Source organism: Euphorbia lathyris, chromosome 9 (genome assembly GCF_963576675.1).
Source record: "Euphorbia lathyris chromosome 9, ddEupLath1.1, whole genome shotgun sequence".
In the NCBI taxonomy this organism is placed as follows: Eukaryota; Viridiplantae; Streptophyta; class Magnoliopsida; order Malpighiales; family Euphorbiaceae; genus Euphorbia; species Euphorbia lathyris.
The window spans coordinates 75,674,093-75,697,688 of NC_088918.1; the positions used below are offsets into that span (position 1 = coordinate 75,674,093).

The following is a 23,596-nucleotide window of genomic DNA, read 5'->3' on the forward strand; positions in this document are numbered from 1 at the left end:
GCAAGTATGATGCATCCGGCATGATCGTCATCAGCCTTGTGCTTCTGATAAGCATCGATTGGGAGCATCATCCTCAGGGATAGGGGGTATCGATGTATCAAATACATACCCTATTTTTATTGAACTTCAAAACAATTTTGAGGTTACGAAACCAGTCGGTGAAGTTTGAACTATTCAACTTGTTATCGGTAAGTATATTTTGCAGATTGGTGTTAGTCATGATTTTAAGAGTGTTTAATTAAACTTGAGAGTGAGAAAGAGTAAACATATGTCATTCATTTGCTTTAAAGTTTAACAATCCAAAATTATAGGCCTTTTAATTTATTTCAGATTGCTCCCATTATTTTGCCAAATTAATAAGCCTCCATATTAATTCGAAGAATTTCACAAATCCTTTAGCGAGCTAGGATCCTAACTCCTGAGATTTCGCCTTGAGTTTGCTCAACAAGCTAGTCCCATTTGTTAGGTAGATTCATGTAATCAATCACATCTTGAATGTGACTCCTAGGTTATTGGGTTACTAACCACATTAGTAACTAATATGTTACTCATATTAATCCCAACCATATTGCCCATTAGTTTATGACAACATGAGTTTGCTCATCCAATTATCATAATCTAATTTAAGTATTACCCCATATTCATGAAAGAATAACTTTCGATAATTCAGGTGTTACCATAAGACCCCGAGCTTGAGTTTGCTCAACAACCCAAAGGCCCCCAGTACTGCCGGCTGAATTATAATATTAGGGAGGGGCAACCGATTTTAATAACTTGCTTATTTACTTAACTTTTTAATGAAGGATTTTATTCAAGTCTCATAATCTAACTTAGTCTTGATTTGCTTTAGCATACATTAGACATACATACATTCACATACATTGGCGTTATGGACATATCATCTAAATTATTCCGTCGAGCCAGAGACGGAATAAAAGGCCAAACCTAAGGAAATACTAACTATTACATATTTCTCTTTAGGTCCTCCGTCTTCTCCTTGGCGCCTTGAAATTACATATTAATTTCTATACTACTATAAGAAAACTTCAATTGAAGGGAATCAGATGAGAGGAGAAATTACAATAGATAGTAGAAAGGCAGGACGCGTAGACCCTATTTCAAAAATACCAAAAGACTAAAATTGGGTCCAAATATGTCCATAACTCCAAACATGCATAGACTCAATTAAATAAATTTAATTGGTTGATTACATAACCGGCTTATGTAATATTTAGGTTAATCACATTAACTCGTCAAATTAACTTTCATCCAATTTTACTTCTAATCGTTTTGTATCTTTATATTAATACTTAGATTAATATAACCATATAAAACGTTGATTATGCTCGTCCCATTTATTTTGATTTTAATTCATTTAACACTTTGGTTTACATATTGGTAAAAACAAACATTTAAACGAATTATTCATTCGATAATCAAAACAGAAAACTATTAATTTCTGAAAACATTCTAAAACAATTTTAAAACGGTTTTCAGAAATAGGATAATCTACAATAGATTTCCGTTTTATCATTTAGAATTAATAAAACTAATTTTATCAACCTAACTATAAAACTAATAGATTTTGTTATAATGATTATCAACCGAAATAATTAGGAATATAAGCACAATCAGTTTTAATTAACAATTAATCAAAACTTTATTTATCTTTAGAATTAATCAATCAATACTATTTGTCAATTAATCCTAACCATAAATATTTATTCAATCCTATTGAAAACTTATATATTTTCATATATGAAATAACGGATTTAACGATGGCTCTGATACCACTGAAGGAAATTAAGGCTAAGGTATAGCAGCGGAAATATAAAAATTTTAGCCTACTTCCTTTTAACCATATGATCCGTTAATCGTTATTTCATATAAAGAGTGATAAGAAAAATACCTTTCGACGATCAATCTACCGTTGCAAACGAAGTGCCCACAACTTTAAAAGAGATGTAAACTGTTTACCAATCTTCCCTATCCGAAACAAACCTTCCAGACCTTCGAACGACAATCCCTTCGGTGGAAACGTGGAAGAATGTGTCTAGAAGCTACTGTCCAAAAATCGCGCCGATCCGACGGTTAAATCTCCGGGAATCCGTGAAATAGTAAACTGACCTGATATAGGTGAAGAAAAACGAATTTCTCCCTTTTGTTTGTTTTTCCTTCTTTCGTGAACACGGTGAGATTAAGTTAGAATCAACCCTTATGAGATGCAACCAAAATAGATTGCCTCTAACAAACCAACACAAGATCAAAGAGAAAGAGGGATGAATAAGATTAATCAATCGATGGAATACCGTATGAATTCTAGTTCACGAACTTGGGAATAGAATTCTTTTCTCTCTCTCTCTTAAGCAATTTCGAAAATCACAAGTAGGAGGAGGGATTGGCTTAGTCGAAATTCATTAAGAGAAGGGGTATATATATATTAGTTTGTCTTAAACCCTAGTTAGATAGGAATAGGTTATTTAATAGGAATTCCATTCGGAATAGGATTCCTAATTATTATCTTATAATATATCAAATACATTTAGGATAATAATAAATAACCTAATTGGATAATAATAGGAGTATATTAATCTAATTAAAACTCCTAACTTAATTATCTCTTAATTAATTTAATTCATAATCCTAATCTAATTAGGATTAAAGGAATAAAATTAATTCCTTACTAATACATATAAATTTCGGCCCCCTCCTTGTATTTGGGCCTTACTGGGCTTAATTGGGCTTCCATATATTAATCATATCCATCTCTCTTTTTGGTTCCAAGTCTTATGTGTGATCCATTAGGTCCTTACTACTTCTGGCCGTATGCAACCTATTAAATTAATTTCTTCAAGAATTATATTTAATCCCTTGCATAACGGAATGATGTACATAGTATGTTATTGGCAAGTCCGTAATCATTCCCCTAGAGTCCGTTAAGAAGACAGGTTGATTCTGTCGTTAACCCTTCCGTATTAGTTACGATATAATACGATCCTTTATCAACTACATCCTTGAACTGAATCTTATGACTATGGGTAATGTCAAGTCACATATAGCGAGACGTTCGTTTTACTTGTTATTGGCCGAGTCAACTCAAAAAGATAGGTTAAGTGAAATCCGAATTTCTACTCTTAAGCTATCACCTTGCAAGGGTTTAGAGTCGAGTCTTCCACAAGCGATCCTTAGATGTATCTCCCATTAATCGGGAGTGATAAATGCTCAATCCAATGTATAACTACCCTGAAATTACTTCTTGTGACACCCAACCTTTGCAGTTCACACCCCAGAGTCATCTCTGTTAAGGATCGTGGGACCACGCGATCAAAGTCTCACAGGAGAATCTTCAATTATGAGGAAGTTACGACAAACAGTCTTTGTCGAGTTTTAGAGGAAGATTTTGGACTTGATAAATTTGCACTTGATCCATATAAGAAATATATAGGTAATCTGTTATATGAGGTATCTCTATGGATTAATGAGAATTCAGAGTCTTCAGATAGAGACTATGATGAGGATGATGAAGATGAAGTAAAACCAGAGAATAAAGTTAGTACAAATCAAAAGGTGCAAAATTACGAAGAATCTAAAAAGAGGGAGAGGCTTGAAAAAGAAATCAAAGCATCAGGCAAGAAGCAAAGCAAGCTTATGGAAGAAGAGTGAAGGAGAACAACATTGCAGAAGGCACCGAGAATGCCTTTGATGATAGTCAGTCTCAATCATATGTTGAAAAACATGTCAAAAAAGAAGAAGTTTCAACACCAGCGTATGGTAAAGATGTTGAGCATGTGCAGGATGAGTGTACCTCTAGTCAAATCGAATCATGCAGGATGAGTGTACCTCCAGTCATTTACAAGAAAATCAAGCATGTGCCTGAGAACAAATGTGAAGTGAAACTAATGAAGGAATTGAAGGAGACATTTTCCAATAAAGGATTGTCATCGAACGCATCTGAAAAGGAAGTCAAGGAAGTTGAAAAGATAAAGGAAAGAGTGAAAGAGCTCGGGGTCATTAACATGAGTAATATTGTGTCAAGTTCACATAGAAGGTGCATTACAAGTTATGTGCCTCATCCAAAACCCAAAATACAAGTACACATTGATAACAGTGATGTTGATGGTAGTGACGATGAGGATAATGCCGAAGACGACGATGATGATGATGCCGAAGACGACGATGATGATGATGAGGAAAACGACGATGAGGACAAGGAAGAAGAAAACAATGGAAATAATAACGAAGATGATAGAAGCCAGAGTGAAGACGTCAATTATAATGAAATTCGAAGAAAAAGATGGAGATAATAATGAGAATGATGGCTTCTAAAGTGAAGAGATCAACGACGTTGAAGTTTGAAGATTTCAGCAGATTAAGAGTTGGTAAAGGATAAAAAAAATTTATAAATTTAAGGGGGTGTGTTAGAAATAATAAATTTATAATTAATAGTCTTTATGTTGATTGTTATTAAGTTACTTTAGAATAACTTATAAGAAGTTATGTGATGTTAAGTTACAGTCTTAACTGGTCATTAAGAGTTATTTATTAGGGTTGTAATAGTTACATTTTGATGTACTATAAATAGTTATCTTGTATAGGCCAAAAGTGAAGAAGCACAAGTTAAAAAGAAATAAAATTAAAAAAAGCTTCCTCCTATATTTTTTTCACTTCTTATATTTTTCTTTTCTCTCCAACATATTTTGATTATGCTTATTTTATTTTTCCAATCTCTTCTCAGTAACAATTTTTAATGGGTTTTTTTACAGTTTCATCCAAGTTTCTGCTGACAATTTTAATATTATTAAATATTATAGGCTTCATAAAATTAATAGAAGTTAGGTCTTTTATCTCTATGGTGTGAGTTTATCTCCACCATTATTTTATTTTTCTCCAAATGAATTCATTTTCGCAGTAACAATTTTATTTTTCTTCTAACAATTTTAATATTTTTTTAGAAGCCAATTTTAATATTATTAATCCAATTCATATTATAGGTTTCCTAAAATTGATGGAATCAATCAATATCAATTCATTTAATACCAAAGATTCAGAAATAACTTAAATTGAATTGAATTTTCAATTGAGATAAACTAAAAATATCGGTAATGTTTGATTCATTTATTGTTAGTATATAAATTGTTCAATATCAACATGTTTTAATAAATAAATAAATTATAAAAATAAAAAATATAATATATAATATTTGTTTTAACAGATATAATATATAATATATAAATTAATAAAAATAACTTGCATAACTAAACTAAAATATAAAAAAACATTTGGTTTGGTTATTTACTATTCTTTCCATTCTCAAATAAGTGTCGTTTTAGATAATTGCTTTTGTTCTTTTTTAAGTGTCGTTTTCGTTTTTCAATAAAATTTAGTGTAGTTTTTTTTGTCTAAGTATTTAAATTTTATCTTGGCGCAACGGTAAACGTTGTTGTCGTGTGACCAAGAGGTCACGGGTTTGAATCTTAGGAGTGGCCTCTTGCCAAATTAATCGGCAGGGGAAGGCTTGCCCCTGAGCCGCCCTTTTTTTATTTAAATTTTATCTTGATTTATATGTTTTTTAAGCTTTCAAAGTTTTCTCTCCAACCGTTATAGGAGAGAGAATTTTTATTTAGTTAATATATGTAAATTTATTGATTTAAGTGCATATTAATTGTGTTTCTTAATTTGTGTGAAAATTCTAAAACGACACTTATTTGAGAATGAAGAGAGTATTTGTTATTGTTATTGGTGTTAAAAACAAATTGTCATGTCATAATTGTATTAGATCGGATGCCTCACATGATTATACATGATATAAAGAAAACAAATATGATAATCTTGTCACACAAGTCGTGACAATCCTAGTTGTTATTAGTTCATTTTTCTTTTAAACTAATTTTCATCAGTTATTTCTTAATTCTAACCGAACAAATTTAACAAACAATAAAAAAAAAGAAGCAAAAAGACCCTCAGCTCAATAATAGAAGTGTTTCTACTCCTAAAAACGTTGCCAATTTCCTACGGGTATTATATAGGCAACCTATTTGACATGATAATCGTTTTTATATCATTTATATTAACTATTATCATATGAAATATATAGATCATGTAATACGATTATGATACGAAACTGGTTCTAACACTTTTAAAATCTACTTATTTTATACATCTAATATGGAATATATCGATAATTGCAACTGATAGTGATGGTTTTGCTCTAAATATTGTGTAAGGAGGTGCAATTTATGTCTTAGATAAATATATATATTTTTTATTTATTTTAAATTTTATTTTGGTCTATCAAAAAAATTATTTTGAAATATAAAATGGTGTTGATAGACCAAAACTGCAAGCATATCATTGCTTTAATTTAACAAATTCGAAAAAAACTCCCCTCAAGTTATTTGTAAAATTTGGGAGGGCTACTATCAGTGAAATCTCAAGTCTACGTCGTATCCTTGGAAAATATGAATCTTGCTCTGGTTAGGTTATCAACTTCGACAAATCTGAAATATTCTTTAGCAGTGGGGTGCCGTTGGGAAGACAGAATGTTATATCCACTGCCTTGAATGTTCGTGTAACTTGTGCTCTCCCAAAATACCTTGGAATACCAACCATTATCGGACGAAGCAAGAAAGCAGTTTTCTCCAGCATTAAAGAAAGAATACACCGATGGCTGAAGGGTTGGGGAGAACGGATGCTATCTGCAGGGGGAAGGAAATATTGATAAAAAGCAGTACTTCAGGCTATCCCCACGTATACAATGTCCTGCTTCTTGCTACCTGAGACTTTCTGTACTGATATTCAGAACCTAATCAGCCGGTACTGGTGGGGTGGGTCGGAGACTAAACGGTCCGTCTTTTGGCTTGCTTGGGATGCCTTATGTCAGGCAAAGCAGGATGGTGGGATTGGGTTCAGATGGCTGCGCTCCTTCAACATTGCGTTACTCACAAAACAGCTTTAGCGGTTGCTCAAAACCCCAGACTCCCTATGTGCACGAATCCTCAATGTGAAGTACTACCCCCATACTTGTTTGTTGGAGGCAACACCACCTACCAATCCAAGTTTCATATGGCGTAGTCTATGGGCAGCCCGAGACGCTATCAGAGATGGACAAATGTGGAGAGTCGGTGACGGTCAGAAGATCAGAATATGGCATGATAATTGGGTGCCTTCTCTCAATGCTCGCCGCCCCCTCACTTACCGAACTATTGATCGACCTGAACTGGTTAAGGAGCTGCTCAATAATGAAGGTACGACTTGGGATTCTAACATGTTAAACTCTACCTTCTCTTTGACAGATTGTGAGGAAATCAGAAAAATTCAAATCAGCCTATCGAGATTTAACGATGACAGATTCTGGGGCCTCACGCCTAATGGACGATTCATCGTGAACTCATGCTATTACCAGTTGGACCAGAGACGAAATGAACAACAAAGGGCGACCTCATCCTTGAATTCACGGCAGGAAACATGGAAGCTGTTGTGGAAACTAGACGTTCCGCCTAAAATCAGGCACTTTGTCTGGAAGTTACTAAGAGGCGTCCTCCCTTGTGCAATAGCTCTACGACATCGAGGAATCCCGGCCGATCCGGCATGCCACATCTGCAATTCGGCTGATGAAGACTTACATCACGTGTTCCTCGGGTGTCTGGAGGTCTCCCAGATATGGAAACAGATGAACATGACTGTTCAGTGGGATCGAACTAAAGCGCACAATTGTCAGACATGGCTCTCTCAATGCTGGATGCTATCGGGGGATGAGGATCGTCAACGCGGGGCCATTAATCTATGGTGGATTTGGTACAAAAGAAATCTATATTGCCACGAACGGACTCTGATACCCCTGGATGTTCTGCTCTCAAAAATAAATGGCTTCACATCTGACTGGATAAAGGCAAAAGATTACCCCGACCCGTCCCGATGCAATTACTCCACTAGCCCTTACAAGGTTTGGTATCCTCCTCCCGATGGAATCACAAAAATCAATTGTGATGCGGGAGGATAACGGCCTCTCCACAAGGGCCGGGATAATTGCTCGTGACTCACACGACCTAGTTATTCTTTCAGCAGGCCTTATTCTTCCGATGTGTGCCTCGGTCGAAGCAGCAGAACTCAATGCAATCTGGGAAAGCCTGAAACTGGCTCGGGACTGCGGGATGTCTGCCGTTCAGGTTGAGTCCGATGCTAAACCGGTGATTGACGCACTTCGTCAAGGCCTCTTACCACCCTCATCACTCAACTTCCTGTATCAAGACGTTTTCAATCTTTCCCTTTCCTTTGCTGTTTGCAATTTTTCTTTTGTCAGTAGAAATGGAAACCAGGTAGCTCATAGCCTTGCACGTTGGGCAAAAAATCTCAGTTCGTCTTTGACACTGCAGGGAGATTGTCCAAGTGTGGTTTGGGACGTATTATGTAAGATACTATTCGTTATTAATACATTTGCACCAAATTTCAAAAAAAAAATTTGTTGAATAAATAAATACTATCAACTTTAATATATAAAATTTGTAAAATTTAAACTAATTTGTTGAAAGTTGTCGAGATGGTTAAGTTGATACCTAAAATCCAGTTTGGGTTAAATCAATTTTGACAGCCAACTTAAGAAGTCATTCTGGACCTTAATTCAAATTGGCAAAAATGAACTATTTGGCCATAAATTTCTCCAAACATGATGAAAATAGGATAAATTGCATCCATAATTGCTAAAGTTTGGGATGAGTTAAAAAAAAATCATCGAAGTTCATTTTGTTCAAATAAAGTCATTAAATTTTACTCTTATTTCAATAAAATCATTCTAACCAATAAAAAAAATGCAATAACCATGTTGGAAAAAACTGTTTTACATATAACATGACAATCACACGACATGACAACAAAAAAAATAAAAAATAAAAAATCACTTTTTAGTTGTCACGTGAAAATTTCAAGCAGTTCAATTCAGTAAATATTTTATTATTATGTGGTTATCATTGTTGGATTAAAATCCAACGTTATGGGCTTTACATGTATAATTGTAATTATGGGCTATCATATGTATGAGCCCGATTAAGTGATCTAAATTAGTTTATAGGCATGTGACATATATAACGGGTATGGGCTTAAATATGTGTAGATACCCAGTTGTAATTTACTAATACTATGATGGGCAGATTAGTAATTGCGACAATTAGGTTTTCAGTATAAATATAGGGTTATGGTCCCTAGGGCATTAGCATTCTGAAATCTACAGCCTTCCTCATCAAGTGTAGATGTGCTAGTTGCTTTTAGCCATAGAAGACCAATCAATCTAAGGTGTCTCTGATTCTCTTCAATCTCTGCGCTATGGATTCAGGTACGCTTCCGCTTTAGATCTTAATGGGTTAACATGAGTTTATGATCTTGTGGTTTGTGGATCTAATTCCAATAAGTATTTCCAACAAGTGGTATCAGAGCTACTCATGGTAGATTCATTGAGATTTTATTTTACTTCGATGAAAGGTTTTTTTTTTTGGTTTTCGCCAATCTTATGCTAACGATTTAGGAATCAATATTAATTGATTCAGAGACATTCAATTGAATATCAATATTCTTTTAAATTTGGTTTTCTTATGTTTTAGTTTATCAATGTTTTCAGTACATCGTTTTTTTTCCTTTGTTTCTAAACATGGAAAAATCTTATGGTCTTGCTTTTGGATCAATTTTTTTACTTGTATGTTATGGATTGAGAATCGCTTATGATATCTATTTTTATTTTTGAGGTTTTAAACATTAATTCAAAGATTTTAATTTGATGAACTCTTCAAACTTTTCAGTTGATTTGTTTTATTACAAATCAAAATTTTTAGATATTAATGTCTTTTATATTGTTTTTAATTCATAAAAACTTCATGATTTTAGACTTTTGAAGTTTTTGTGTTTTAATATTTCGGTTACAAAAAAATATTTGTACCAACTTTGGTATTTTGATCAAATTAAAGTTTTGGTTACAATTGTTTTTGTAACAACTTTGGTATTTCGGTTACATTAATAGTTATAAATTTTTGTAACAATTTTGGTATTTATTTCCTCATATTCATGTGTTGGTTATAAGTTTTTTTTTAATAACTTCAGTATTTATTTATGCACATTAATGTGTTGGTTATAAATTTTAATAATAACTTCAGTATTTATTTCTTTATGGTTTGGTAATAAAGTTTTGTAACAATTTCAAAATTTATTCCTTACATTAGTGTTTCGGTTACAACATTTTTGTAATAACTTTTGTATTTATTAAGCATTATGTTTGGATTTTGAAAATGTTATGGTTCGGTCTTATGTTACAAAATTTCAAATCATGGTATAGATATTATGTATAAATTGATTGAAACAACATCCCGCCAAAGTGGGCTCTCTTGTGTAGGTTACTTTATTATATGATGTCTATTTAGTTTGTGTATATGCTAATTCATGCGGATATTATTCGGCCCAAAGGAAGGCTAATATCTGGCCGAATTACATATGCATCTGTGGCAATAAATATGTAACAATTATTTTGATTTACCATGTGAATAATAAACTTGTCCAAAGATAACTTTATTATTTGACAGGACTTATTGTTAATGTTTGATTGCTACAACAAGATGACCACTTACAAGTCAATATTTCTGTCCAAAGACTAAATATTGATGTTGTGCTAGGTGTCTTGTGATGGGATTAACCATGATTTGATTTTGTGTTTTGCCCATTTTCTGATAATAAATTTATGTGAGCTTGTTTTATTTCTCTGTTCAGTTAACACATCTGTTGCCAACATTTCTGCTAGCATCAATTCAATCCCTGTGCTCAATGGCACAAACTTCAAAGCTTGGAAAGAGAACATTATGATAGTTCTCGGTGTGATGGATCTAGACCTTGTATTGAGGACTGATCAACCTGCTGCCTTAACGGCATCTAGTACTCCTCATGATAAAAATCATCATGAGAAGTGGGAAAGATCAAATCGCATGAGTCTAATGATCATGAAACGTGCCATTCCTGAAGCCTTTAGGGGCACTATGTCTGATGAGGTAGTAACAGCTAAGGGTTTCCTTGATGAAATTGAGAAGAGATTTGCAAAGAATGAAAAAGCTGAAACCAGCACCTTGTTGGCAAGTCTCCTCTCAATGAAGTATAAAGGGAAAGGAAACATTAGGGAGTACATCATGGAGATGTCTCATCTTGCTGCTAAATTAAAGGCACTTAAGTTAGAGCTGTCTGAAGACTTGCTCGTGCATCTGGTAATGATCTCTCTTCCTGCACAATTCAGTTAGTTTAGAGTGAGCTATAATTGTCAAAAGGAAAAATGGACATTGAATGAGCTCATCTCTCATTGTGTGCAAGAAGAGGAGAGATTGCAGCAAGATAAGACTGAAAGTGCTCATTGGGTTGTTGCCTCTAAGAATGTTCATAAAAGGAAGAAAGCTGCAGGTCCTGCTCCTCAGAAAAGGCAAAAGGTGCAGACTCCAGAAGATGGATGTTTCTTTTGCAAAGTTGCAGGACATATGAGGAAGGATTGTACCAAATATCACGCTTGGCGTGCAAAGAAAGGTACGCCGCTTCTCACTTTTGTTTGTTCTGAAGTTAATTTATCTTCAGTGCCTGGACACACTTGGTGGTTAGACTCTGGTGCTACTACTCACATTAGTGTGTCCATGCAGGGTTGCCTGAGCTACCGAAAGCCAAATGATGGTGAAAGATACATCTATATGGGAGATGGCAAGGCGGTGGAAGTAGAGGCAATTGGCATATTTAGATTACTTTTGAAAACTGGTGCTTATTTAGATTTGACTGAGACTTTTATTGTACCGTCTTTTAGACGGAATTTGGTTTCTATTCCTGTTTTGGACAAATTGGGTTATTGTTGTTCATTTGAGAATGGAAAATTTAGTCTTTTTCAAAATTCAGTTACCATTGGCACTGGATCTTTATCCATTTATGATAATCTTTATATGCTTGATGTTGTTTCTTCTTATTATGAAACCTTGCAAACTAGTGCACGTGGTATGAAGAGAAAATTAACTGATGAGAATTCTGCTATATTGTGGCATAATCGATTAGGTCACATTTCTCAAAAGAGAATTGAAAGGCTTGTGTCAGATGGAATTCTTAATTCCCTTGATTTCTCAGATTTTAATATTTGTGTCAGTTGCATTAAGGGAAAACAAACAAATGTAAGGAGATTAGGAACCAATAGAACAAATGATGTCTTGGAACTGATTCATATAGATATTTGTGGGCCATTCCCTACAGCATCTTAGAATGGTCAACAATATTTTATCACGTTCATAGATGACTTTTCAAGATATGGCTACCTGTATCTCATCCATGAGAAGTCTCAATCGTTGGATGTGTTCAAAAACTTTAAGGCTGAAGTTGAAAATCAACTTGGCAAAAGAATTAAGGCTGTCAGATCTGACCGTGGTGGGGAATACTATGGTAGATATGATGGATCAGGTGAACAACGTCCAGGACCTTTTGCCAAATACCTAGAGGAATGTGGAATCGTCCCACAGTACACCATGCCTGGTTCTCCTAGAATGAATGGTGTAGCTGAAAGGCGAAACAGAACTTTAAAAGATATGGTAAGGAGTATGATTAGCTACTCCACTCTACTAGAATCCCTCTGGGGTGAGGCATTAAAAGCTGCAGCTTATATCCTTAATAGGGTACCAACAAAAGCAACATCTAAAACTCCTTATGAGCATTGGACAGGCAAAAAAAACCTAGTCTAAAGCACTTGCATGTGTGGGGGTGTCCAGTTGAAGCTAGGCCATATAGGCCAAACGAAAAGAAATTGGACTCTCAAACAATTAGTTGTTATTTTGTTGGTTACTCTGAAAAGTCTAGGGGTTTTAAGTTTTTTAATCCCACTACTAAGGTATTTTTTGAGACGGGCAATGCAGTATTTTTTGTGGATGTTGAGTTTGCGGGGGGAAATTTGGTTAAAGATATTGTCTTTGAGGAGGAAGAAATAAATATTTCTCCAATTGCTCTTGATAATGATCAGGATACAAATATTATTCCTGACATTGTTGCAGAAGCAGATCAAGAACAAGACAATATCATTCCTCCTCTTCAAGAAGAACAACCTCAACAACCTCAAGAAGATATGCCTTTAAGGAGATCCACTAGAGAAAGGAGATGTGCGATTCCAGATGATTATATGGTATTTCTCCAAGAACATGAGGAAAGCATTGGTTTGGCGGAAGAAGATCCAATCAACTTCCAACAAGCAATACAGAGTTCTAATTCTCATAAGTGGATTGATGCCATGAATGAGGAAATGAAGTCTATGAAAGACAATGAGGTTTGGGATCTTGTCCTATTGCCAGAAGGTGTGAAACCCATTTGTTCTAGATGGTTATTTAAAACCAAAAGGGATTCAAAGGGCAATGTGGAAAGATACAAAGCACACCTCGTTGCTAAAGGCTTCACTCAGAAAGAAGGAATTGATTATAAAGAGACTTTCTCTCCAGTTTCTTCAAAAGACTCTTTTAGAATCATAATGGCATTGATGTCATATTTTGATCTTGAGCTTCATCAAATGGATGTTAAGAGTGCATTTCTCAATGGTGACATTGACGAAACTATTTATATGGTGCAGCCAGATAATTTTGTCATTGGTGATCCAAAGCAAATGGTCTGCAAATTAAAGAAATCCATTTATGGGCTTAAGCAGGCATCCCGTCAATGGTACCACAAATTTCACCAAGTTGTCATCTCGTATGGTTTTGAGATGAATTTGGCTGATGATTGTGTATACCACAAGTTCAGTGGGAGTAAATGCATTTTTCTGGTTTTATATGTCGATGACATATTGCTTGCCAGTAATGACTTAACTCTATTGCATGAGATTAAGAAATTTCTATCAAAGCATTTTGAGATGAAAGATCTTGGTGATGCCTCTTTTGTATTAGGAATCCAAATACATAGGGATCGCTCTCAAGGTATTCTTGGATTGTCACAAAAGGGTTACATAGAGAAAGTACTTAAGAGATTTGACATGCAAGATTGCAAACCAGGTAATACCCCTGTGGCTAAAGGAGACAAGTTCAGTCTCAAACAGTGCCCTAAGAATAATTTTGAGCTTAAGGAAATGGAAAAGCTTCCTTATTCATCTGTTGTAGGGAGTCTTATGTATCAAGTATGTACGCGTCCAGATATTGCGTTCATAGTTGGGGTGCTAGGCAGATTCTTGAGCAATCCTGGAATGGAACATTGGAAAGCAGCCAAAAGGGTATTGCGCTATTTACAGAGAACAAAGGACTACATGCTCACATATAGAAAATCAGATCAATTGGAGGTCATTGGGTATACTAATTCTGATCATGCTGGATGTGAAGATACCCTCAAATCCACTTCTGGTTATGGCTATTTATTGGCTGGAGGAGCTGTTTCTTGGAAAAGTGCTAAGCAAAAGCTTATTACTTCCTCCACCATGGCAGCAGAGTACATAGCGTGTTATGAGGCATCTGGTCATGCATTGTGGCTGCGTAATTTTGTCACTGGGCTGCGTATTGTGAATGGTATTGAAAGACCACTTAGGATATATTGTGACAATAAATCAGCAGTCATGTTCTCCAATAACAATCGGAGTTCTACCAGTAATAAGCACATAGATATTAAGTATCTGGTAGTTAGAGAAAGAATTCAGAATGGTCAAGTGTCAGTAGAGCACATTGGAACTGACTCCATGATAGCGGATCCGCTCACTAAAGGTTTACCACCCAAGGTCTTTCATGAGCATACTGCTCATATGGGTGTTTTGATGTTTGATGATATTTGAGCTCAGTGGGAGTTTATGTTTTGGTGCTTGTATTTGACACATTATGCAGTTTTCTGTTTGTTGAATTAATAAAAGCTTTTATGTTGTTTTCCCCATTCTGATATGTTGTTTGATCTCCACTAAAGTAGGACCAGTTGGAAATAGGCATGTTAAGGTCACATTACATGTAATTTCCATGCTACACATCCATACTTAATTCATGTCATTTGATTATGCTAACATATGTGATCATTGTTGGTAAGGTTACACTAAAGGTGATTGATTCTGCTTTGGTTCTATGTTAGTATGATTAATGGACGGAATTGTTGGTATATGCCTATAGTAAATATGATAGCATATTTTGACGTCATAAAGGATTCATAATTTACAGGAATATACATGTTTCGCCCAGTGGGAGATTGTTGGATTAAAATCCAACGTTATGGGCTTTACATGTATAATTGTAATTATGGGCTATCATATGTATGAGCCCGATTAAGTGATCTAAATTAGTTTATGGGCCTGTGGCATATATAACGGGTATGGGCTTAAATATGTGTAGATACCCAGTTGTAATTTACTAATACTATGATGGGCAGATTAGTAATTGCGACAATTAGGTTTTCAGTATAAATATAGGGTTATGGTCCCTAGGGCATTAGCATTCTGAAATCTACAGCCTTCCCCATCAAGTGTAGATGTGCTAGTTGCTTTTAGCCCTAGAAGACCAATCAACCTAAGGTGTCTCTGATTCTCTTCAATCTCTGCGCTATGGATTCAGGTACGCTTCCGCTTTAGATCTTAATGGGTTAACATGAGTTTATGATCTTGTGGTTTGTGGATCTAATTCCAATAAGTATTTCCAACAATCATGTCATAGAAAAGAGTTAAATCATTTCTAATGTGATTGTCACGTCACTATTTTTAGGTGATGTTTTATATTTGAAATGACCAGAATTATTTTATTAAAATAAAAAATGAAAGTTTAATGACTTTATTTAAATACAAAATGAAGTTTAATGTTTTTTTTAAACCGATTCCAAACTTTAGTGACCATCGATAAAATTTAGCCGATCAAAATAGGTTCAAAACAAACTTTTGGACACGCCTCAATTTGTAATCATTATAGATAATAAAAATTATTTTTGAACCTTATTTATCAACTTAATCTTTTATGGTTCATTAACTTAATATCCGATCTTTATATATATATATATATCAGAGCCTTTTATTTCATATAATTTTGTGTGTTTGATTATTCAATACGTCACCATCCTACTTAGAATCCATAGAGGGATTTTAAAACTTTTTTTAATGGGATACAAAGATTGGGTTGTGTCTTATTAATATTTATTTAACCTTCTTGACAAAGGCGTGTAACTTATTGATACTAAAGTTGAAACAGTCAAATTACACATTGTATTGTATTGATACTAAAGTTATTCCCCAAATTACAAAATGCCATTGTTAAATAAAAGCAGGCCCAATAAGGCCTAACACAAATTAAAGGGCTCCAAACTTTGGTCTTCCTTTACTTGCTTTTATATATATGGTAAATTATTTACAAGTGTCTCATTCTTTTAAATAAATTTATTCAAATGTCAAATTTGAAGGTTTTTTTTTTTAAATTAATTTTTTTTCTACAAATAACTAACTGAAAAATTAACAAAAACAAAATTAAAGTTGTCATATTCTGGTATTTTAAGATTTAAAATCGTATAATGATAAAATACATCAAAATAATTTTCATAAATATAAATAAAAATTAAAATCTGATTTTTGATAATGTCTTTGCCATCAGGGCCGGCTCTAGGGGGAGGCCGCCTAAAGCCTCTGACTTACGGGGCCTCCGATCGGAATTTTTTTAAATTTGATAATTATTAAAAAAAAATTATGGTTAAAAGGTATATAGATTTAAATATATAACAAAAGATACTGCTAGGCTTAATGGTAAAGACATAGCGGAGACGTTTATAAGAGTGAGAGTTTGATTCATTGGATATTCATATTTTGTCTTATTTTTTCTTTCTTTCTTTCTTTGACAACACGGATGTATAAATTATTACTTTGTTATTGTAGTTATTTTTTATTTTTTATTTTTTATAAATTACAAGATGAAATTAACTTATGAATTACAATTTGTAATTTGATGCAAAATGTTATTTGGACTCTGATTTATTTAAAATTTTAATATTTGGCCACTAATTTATTATTTGATCACATTTAGACCATAAACTATAAATTGATGAAATTTCACTCAATTTTGATGATTCCTTAGATCAACATTTATTTGTTCATTTTTTCTCTTATTTTTTTCTTTCTTTTGACAATGACAACACCTGTACTGATTTTTTTCTGAACATTTTTTCATATTTAGAAACAATGTATAAACTATTATTTTGTTATTGTAGTAATTTTTAAATTTTTTATTTTTTTAATTATAAGACGAAATACACTTATAAATTACAACTAGTCTTGCACCCGTACAATGTATGGTATATATAATATTTTTAAATAATATTAAATATAAGTAAATTAATATAAAAAATATATTAATATGTTGTTTACAATCTAACTAATTTTATTATAATAATTCACTATAAATTATTAAAAATATCCTTGAATACTACATTTTGAGTACGATTACATATCTGTTGCCATAAGAATCTTCAATCCACTTTTACTTTTGACTCTAGATACTGCAACATACATCTGGCCCTCGCTGAAAACTGGATAGAGCAGATATAAATCTACATGTGAAAGTGATTGCCCTTAACTTTTGTTTATTGTCATTACAAAATAAACATCCAAAAGGATATTTTCTTTGTAATCAGTTTCAAAAAATTTACTAAACTTTATTTTGTTTTAATAAAATTTATTGAACTTCCATTTTCTTTCAACAAAGTCATTATGATCATTTCAAACATAAAAAAATTACCAATATGAGAAGACCGTCAGATAAAAACAAAAAAATTTAAAAATTATATATAATTTTTATTTGATTAAACTCCTTGAAATTGTAAGTCACCTAATTTTTTCAGTCTAAATTGGTTAAAATCAGTTTATAGAAATAAAAAATAAAATTCAACGATTTTATTGAAACAAAATAAAATTATGTACCTTTTTAAAATTGACCTCAAACTTTAATGACCATTATTACAAATCGTATATGATAGAATTTGCAAACTCAATATAAATATATAGCTTTAATTAGTATCTTTTTTTTATTATTATTCACTGGCAACTCTAATAGGTTTGCTTTGGTCCGCCTGTGCTCTCGCGTCCTAGGGCTTGCTCGAAGCCATGGCCGCCGTACTTCCATCCTCCCACGACCGCCCGAGGGGACCGGCTCGAATCCCCTCTTTACGTCTGTGCTACCCCGTCGTTCTTGGAGAGATCTTCTCCTCGATAAGGAGGTAATTCGCCGGGGTGAAAATTTGCGTGAATTGGGTCAAGTAGCAATTGAGGTTTCATCTGATAATCCCCTATATCTGAAAGTATCCCTGACACCGGAATTGAGGAAGAAATTAGAGGCACCATGGGAGAGTGCATTGATCATAAAGCTTCTTGGTAAGAATCTTGGATACATGGCGCTTCACAAACGGGTGATGGACCTATGGAAACCAATTGAAAGTATCAAGATGATGGACTTGGGGCATGGCTTCTTTGTGGTCAAGTTCGATGATCAACTAGATAGAGAACATGTGATGAAAGATGGCCCATGGTTGATTCAGGGAAACTATATGACTGTCCGGACTTGGTCCCCGTCTTTCTCTCCATCAGACTCGCTCATTGAATCGACCCTGGTATGGATTCGTTTACCTGAGCTTCCCATGTTCTATTTTAACCAGGATGTCCTTCTTGCTATTATGGAGGCTATTGGCAAGCCAATTAAGGTTGATGAGAACATGGCCTTTGCGGACCGGGGTCGTTTTGCTAGAATTTGTGTTGAAATCAACATGATGAACCCACTTATTGCCCGCTTTGAACTTGATGGTCAGGAGCAACGTGTCGAGTATGAGCGCCTTCACACTGCCTGTACGAACTGTGGGCGCTATGGCCATTCACGACAATCCTGTCTTTGGCCCAGCGTGCATCGGGTTGAGGAAAGAGCACAGGTAGATATGGATGTGGAGGTTCCTAAGACATGTGTTAGGGAGGATGGCAAGGTGGTAGCTAACCCCCAGATTATTGAGTCTACTCATCAAGATCCACCAGTGGTTGAATATGGTCCTTGGATGATTGTTCCAAGATGGAAGCAAACGTCAAGGGGAAGAAACACGAGAGTTACAGCAGTTGATCCGGGTGATGTTTTAGTTAATCCCTTTGCTGCTACGGGAGGGGCGTGGAGTGAAATTGACTCCATGATTTCAAAGAATCCTACCTTTACTAGTCCACCTGCGAAAGTTATCACCACGGGGAAAGGGAGGCGGACTCCTTTAAAGGATCGCACAAACTTCACTGGCCCTCGTCCTCACGACATTGATGCCGGGACGTTACCTAATGCCTTTTCTAGTTTAGCTGATCTGGGGGATGGAAGCATGGGTTTCGATGGTGAGAAACCGCCACCGGGTTTTCAGTTAAATATCAGTAGGGCCAAACGGTCTAGAATCAATATAGAAGTAGGGGAGAACAGCAACTCCGGGGACACGCAACATGATCGGACTCAGCAGCAAGCGCATGGGTCAGGAACCTCTTTGCCAAGTCATGAGGCGTCCACGGGGGTGGACATGGTTACAGAGATTTTATCCTTGGGCTGCTAGTGCCCTTGTGTGCTGGGCGAGAAAGGGATGTGCAGGGAGTCGTGATTTTCAGCGGTCTTTACTCTTCCTTAATAAGACGCACATGCCTTCTATCCTGGCTCTCCTTGAGCCTAGGATACCGGGCACCCATGCGGATCCGTTATGAGCTTCATTGGGGTTTGATTCTATGGAGATTGTTGAAACCGAGGGGTTCAGTGGTGGAATTTGGATGTTTTGGGATTCATCTCGGATCACTGTGAACATTATGGTGCGGGATCAGCAGTTTCTTCACTCTCATGTTACCCTGATTGGGGGTCAGATGCATGGTTCTACTTTTGCTCTTTCTGTGGTATATGTCCGTCCTTAACAGTACAGAAAGCAGATCTTTATGAATACTTTGCGGGAGCTCCAGCAGTCTATTCAGGTCCCTTGGGTCATAGCCAGTGACTTCAACTGCATTAAAGCTGCTAATGAAAAGTTAGGTGGTTCGAGTCTGGTCTCTACTCGTTGCAATACTTTCAGCAATTGGATTCAGGCTCTAAACTTGATTGAACTCGGCTTCATCGGCCCCCCTTTTACCTGGTTCCATGGTGTTAAGCCCAAAATATACCTAAAATATCATTAATATTTACATCATTATTGTTACGAATTTATGTTATTTATATCTATTTAGAGTACTTTTACTTCCAAATATCTTTCTTTGTTGCAAGGTACCTATATATTTGGTAAAATCCAAATAGGAACGAAAAAGGATCAAAAATAGAAGAAAAACCCTACAAAAGGAATCAAAGACGACGTAAATCAAAAGCGCCAAATCAAGGACGAGGGCAAAAGACGAAGGCTGGAAAAACCTCCGTGTCGCGACCGCGAATCCACCACCCGCGGCCGCGACACGCGTTCCCTAAGCCACTTCCTTCCCTTCGTTTCAGAGACAAAAGTCAGCTCCCCCATTCACGGCCGAGGATCTCCATTCTCGGTAAGTGCAGAAATTCTGCCAAAGTTCAATGAACACATGTTGAAATCCAAGAAACGCGTTCGTTCAAGTGGATAGAAACGACTCTTCACAAAGGACACAATTCTTCACAACGGACATGACTCTTTACCAACGAATACGTCTCTTCACAAAGGACGCAACGCTTCAATTACAACCCTTCAACATCTATAAATAAAGAGTTGATGTTGAGAGAAATACAATTAGTGTGTGTGATAATTTTAGATATAGAGAATCTATAGAGTAGAACTAATGCAAAAGTTCTAAGTCAAACGATTCGAAAGTTAGAAGTTAGATTCTGTAAAAAGCAATATGATGTACACACATTGTTTTTAATATAAATACAAATACAGTAGCGTTTAGATTCGGTCTTATTAGTTTACATTTTGGTAGGAGCCGATCGTATCCCTATTACGAAGTTTCAGCGAGAAGATTGAGTAGAGGATCCGCCCCGGAGTCTGACAAACTCAAACGAAGCCCAAGGGAAGAATTGACAACCTTTCACTTGCAATCGTCAAAAGTTTCCATGCTTTCTGTTCTCTGTAAACTTGTTTCAATTTATATTTCATCTAGTAAAGTTGGTTCTCTTCAATTCATTTTTAAGTAGCACTTATGGTAACCAATCCACTAAAGTGAGTTCTGGTGTTTTCATTAAAACGTAGTTAAATTCAAAATCATTACAAGGAAACTTTGTTGAACAACCTAAACGAGTTGGTACTTTTAATGTTAAAGATTAGTACCAGGTTGATTAGGGCGACAATACTTTGCTGAAAGATTGACTGCAGTTCAAAGCCCAATACATTGAAGGAGCTTATGATATTACATTTTCATAATGTACAAAGTTTAAAGTTGATTTCTTTGCTTAATGTAAATGAATATATTTAATCGCTTTTCTAAAAAGAACTAAATGTTCCTGTTTTGTAAAATTCATCCCTAAATCAGAAGACATTTCTAATAATCGATATATTCTAATATAAATCTCATTCTAGCATTTTCAAATACCCTAAATCCCCAAATTCAATTAAACGATTTTTCCCAAATTCAATTAAACAACTTTCACTCTTCATTGACTTCAATAGTAAATCTAACAAGTTCGAAACTAACAGATTCAAAAATAAGTTTTTCGTTAAAAAACGTATCCCTATGGGATCGATATTTTTATTACTACAAGCGAAACCGTGCACTTGCGGAAATCGCTCAACAAGTTTTTGGCGTCGTTGCCGGGGATACGCCAAAATTTTTGACAAAATTTTTATTTTTCGTACTTTATTTTCGAATCTAGGTTTACACATTTTTTTTACAACTTTTATATTTTATTTATTTCAGTTTATTTAACATATTTATTTTCAATTTTGTTTTGAAGGTAGTTTGGTTCGTGCAACAATTTCAAGTTCATGCGCAGTTCGCGAAGTTCGGGCATGCCACTAGACCTCATTGACCCATAAATTGAAAGAACACTTAAATAGAACAAGAAAGACAACAAAAACAAAGACAAACCCCCTTTTAAAACCAAATTAGTCCAGCCAGAAAATATGGCAACACTTATGGAGTACGCTAGGCCAGGAACGGCCGGTGTAACTAATAGTGTAGTTAGACCCCGTATAAACGCAAACCAATTTGAAATTAAGCCTGCTTTGCTTAATATGTTGCAAAATAACGTAACGTTTTATGGGCTACCTCACGAAAATCCTAATACCCATTTGACAAATTTCTTAGAAATTTGTGACACTTTTAAAATTAGCGATGTGCCAGCCGAAGCAATCAAAATTCGCCTTTTTCCTTTTACTCTTAAGGATCGAGCCAAAGAATGGTTAACTTCTATACCGGCCGCAACATTTGAAACTTGGGACCAACTTGCCCAAGCATTTTTATTGAAATATTTTCCTTTAGCAAAAACCACAAGAATCATAAAAGAGTTGACATCTTTTTCTCAAAATGACAATGAAACTCTTTATGAGGCTTGGGAACGTTTTAAAGAACTTCAACATTTATGCCCACACCACTCATTGCCAGATGCACTTTTAATGCAAACATTCTATAGTGGATTAAATCCTACGACTAGAGGGTCATTAGATGCTATGTCTGGAGGGTTATTTATGAAGAAGACATCCGCCCAAGGAAGAGAACTTTTGGAGAAAATGGCAATCAACAGCAGTATGTGGCCCGCAGAGCGTGGACATATACCAATGGCGAAACCGTCACCCTCAGGTACATCATCGGTTAAAGGTATAATGAATCTTGATCCAGTTGCGATGTTACAAGCCCAACTTTCTGCCTTATCGCACAAAGTTGATAGGTTTATGGCACCGTGTGATCCTAATGGTAATTCAATCCAGACAGATATTGATTATGAAGGTATGGATGAAATAGAACAGGTAAATTTTGTCCAAGGACAAAACCAAACTAATAATCCTTATTCTAATACTTATAATCCTGGATTGAGAAATCATTCTAACTTTAACTGGAGAGATAATAATAATAATAATAATGCAAATGCTAATCAATATCGTAATAATAACTTTCAAAATCAATTAAGAGATACGATTAGCACTTTATCTTCAAAAATCGACAAATTTATAGATGCTATGAATGGAAAAATAAGTAATCAAGATCAGCTTATTCAAAACCAATCATCTAGCATCCATAATTTGGAGGTTCAAATTGGACAACTTGCTAAATCAATTCCATCCTGCAAAGAGGGAAGTCTTTCCAGCCAAACGGAAGAAAATCCGAAAGAGCATGTAAAGGCTATCACTCTTCGTTCTGGGAAAAACTACTCAGATCCGGAAATACCCGGAGATTCAACTTTACTTGGAACTGATTTACCAAATTCCAAAGAAAATACATTAAAACAAAAAGATGCACCAATTGATTTTGGTACGAAACCTTTTGTACCAAAACCACCTTTTCCACACAAGGTCCGAAATAAGGACCATGATAAACAACTTTTATCGTTTTTAGATAAACTTAAAAATTTGCATATAAATTTAAAATTTATGGATGCAATTACGCAAATTCCTAACTATGGAAAGTTCTTGAAAGATTTAATTTCAAAAAAAAATTAGTTGGGAAGGAATTTCATCCATTTCACTTACTGAAGATTGTAGT

At 34.9% G+C, this 23,596-nt stretch overlaps 1 non-coding gene across 1 annotated transcript; it reads right to left on the minus strand.

Annotated features, from left to right (window-relative positions):
• Positions 1 to 22,389: 22,389 nt before the first annotated feature.
• On the minus strand, positions 22,390 to 22,496 carry LOC136207577 (small nucleolar RNA R71). The gene has a single exon (XR_010676712.1). It is a non-coding gene; the product is annotated as a small nucleolar RNA R71 (small nucleolar RNA).
• Between the last annotated feature and the right edge of the window lie 1,100 nt (positions 22,497 to 23,596).